Here is a 2,799-nt window from a genome sequence, read left to right as displayed (position 1 = left end):
ATATATGTATATATGTATGTATGCACATACAATATATCTACGTCTATATATGTATATATGTATGTATGTATATATATATATGAAATTGTGTTGCAAGATTCCTGATGTGAAACTGTCTGTTGAAACAGATATTGTGGTATTTCGGGATGAGTAATATAAAATATAAAAGAACAATATAGATATGACAAAAACTTACTAATTATATCAAATTAATAACACAAATAAAACAATCTAACTACAATCAACTGAGTAACGGCACAGAATGCATGCTCATGGGAAAAACCCAAACTAAACCTATATCTATTGAATGAATTATTATATAAAGAATATAAATATTTCCATCTGAAAACATTAAACATATAAACATTATTGAAATGAATATATCGTATGTTTGTGTGTGTTATACATGTGTATTCATGTTTGTGTGTATAGGTGCAAATGTTTGTACACGAATACATATGTATTCTGAAGTATCATAATATACAGTTTACATCATGCCACAATTATAGGAGAATTCACGAAAAAAACAACAGTTGAAGACAGGTGGTGTAAACAACAAATGGATGCATTAGTATAACGCTCGGGAATAGAGAAAGTCTTTAACGTTTCGAGCCTATGCTCTTCAACAGAAAGGAACACAGAAAGAAACAAGGAGAGAAACAAGGAGAGAAAAAAAAAGGAGAGAAAAAATATATGTGTAGTGGTTAGCGATCTATCATGGCGAACGATCGTAGGACGAGTTGTTTAGACCTAGTGCATTAGTAATATGAATTAATAAATTAATGTCATGGGAATCGGGAGGGTATAGAAATGAAAATGTAAAAATCCAACGGCAGTAAATTTCTGATTAGTTCATTCTTAGATTTTTTATATTTCCATTAAACCATCTAAAAGGAACTTGGTATGCTCTTGCTTCGTGAAACTTTATAATTATCTATTTCTGTTATAGTCTGAAGTCCTGATTTTGGAAATATTAGAGCATGATTTATTTTGGTCCAGGATATGTGAAAAGATGCTACAGATATTAATTTCATTGTACTTAGTAACCATATATCGAAAAAATTGTAACCATTTTCTTTAATTCCCACTAAACCACATGCTGAATATTATTCAATAGAAACATCTTGAAAGTAAGTCACAGTTGTACAATTAATACATAACATAACTACCTAAACAGTCAACTAATTTTGCAGGATATTACACCAATTACACTTATTCTATCGGTTTTGCCAAACCGGTAGGTTACAGGACACAAACTAACCAAAACCAGTTATCAAGCAGCGGCGGAAGAAAAATAGAAAAGTACACACATACACTCGCATACACACACATACACTCGCATACACACACATACACAACCGAATTTCACACAGTTTCTGGCCACCAAATTCACTCATGAATCATTGATCAGTCCGAGGTTATAGTAGAACAAACTTTTGCTGCGTGACTCGCAGTAGGACTAAACTCAGAACCATGTGGTTGCAAAGCAAGCTTCTTTAGCCACACAGGCATGCCTGCACTTATAATATGTCTACAGGTATGACAGATTCAGTACTTTCAGACGCTGTAAGTTGTGACAGTATTTTGAAATAACTAAGAGAAAAGAGGCTTTTTAACCATACACCTGATAAAAAGCTCAGAGAATGACAAAACATCCATACTCTGAGCTACGCCAATCTACACAGACAATGAGAACAAGGTCAGTCAATTGGATATTGTTTCAAGTAACAGAAAGAGAAGGAAGTGTCGTCTGATCGAATTATCAGCACCAATAGGCGGTGACTGTGTATTTGTCAAAGGAATGAAAAAAATCATCCAAATATTAGGATTTAAAAATAGAGATAAGACAGAGAAGATTGAAAACAGAAACAATTCTAATAACATCAGATGTCTTAAAAGAAAGCATGTAAACAAATCTTTAAAAAATTAACATCAGCATTTATAATATAGGAATATCAGGATTTATTATATAGAACCCCTAGGATTTTTAATATACAACTCAACGGAGAAAACTGTACAACTAAGCAGTGCCCACATATTAAGTTCAGTAGTAAAATAAAAAAAAAGATTAAAGTAATAAGAAAGAAAGAACCACACAAAACTCTGCACTATCTTAGGAACGCATAGATGTCGGCGATTGCTCAGTGGAAACGCGTAATATGAATAAAACAACTGAAAAATATAAAATTAAAACTATTAATATTAATAGGAAATGACTAAAACGATAAATGAAAATAAAAATAAAAATAGCTCGCAGTCAAGTATATTGTATATTTATAATTCGACTTCCCCTCATTCGTCTCCTCCACCTTCTTCTTCTCCTCCTCTTCAATGTACTCTACAGAAACAACTTCAAAAAAACTATCACCTGCCAAAGAATACCAAAGAAACATGACGTAAACATTAACTTAAAAACAAATTCTCCACCTCTCTATCAAGATAATAATAATGACGATGATGATGATGAAGATGATAATAAAAATAATGATAATGATAATAATAATAATAATAATAATAATAATAATAATAATAATAATAATAATAGTAATATCATTATTATTATTATTATAGAAACAGTAACATAAACCAAAACTTCGAGGCAATCAAGCAACATTAACACATACATTCACGCGTACACATATGTATGTACGTACGTATGTATGTATGTATGTATGTATGTATGTATGTATGTACGTATATTACCCTATAACATATATATGGGTGTATGTATATATGCATATTATATATATATGGGTGTATGTATATATGCATATTATATATATATATATATATATATAT

General features: G+C 30.7%; 1 long non-coding RNA gene across 1 annotated transcript in view; it reads right to left on the bottom strand.

The window, feature by feature from the left end:
- Positions 1–2,211: 2,211 nt before the first annotated feature.
- The window catches only part of LOC128249959 (uncharacterized), a 40,018-nt gene continuing 39,430 nt past the window's right edge, over positions 2,212–2,799 (bottom strand). Inside the window, exon 3 of the long non-coding RNA XR_008266107.1 lies at positions 2,212–2,368. This is a non-coding gene — a long non-coding RNA (uncharacterized LOC128249959). The remainder of the gene's footprint in view (positions 2,369–2,799) is intronic.

This window comes from Octopus bimaculoides, chromosome 1, assembly GCF_001194135.2.
Source record: "Octopus bimaculoides isolate UCB-OBI-ISO-001 chromosome 1, ASM119413v2, whole genome shotgun sequence".
NCBI lineage: Eukaryota > Metazoa > Mollusca > Cephalopoda > Octopoda > Octopodidae > Octopus > Octopus bimaculoides.
Note: the sequence above shows the minus strand (reverse complement) of the source record. Positions and strands in the feature narration are given on the sequence as shown.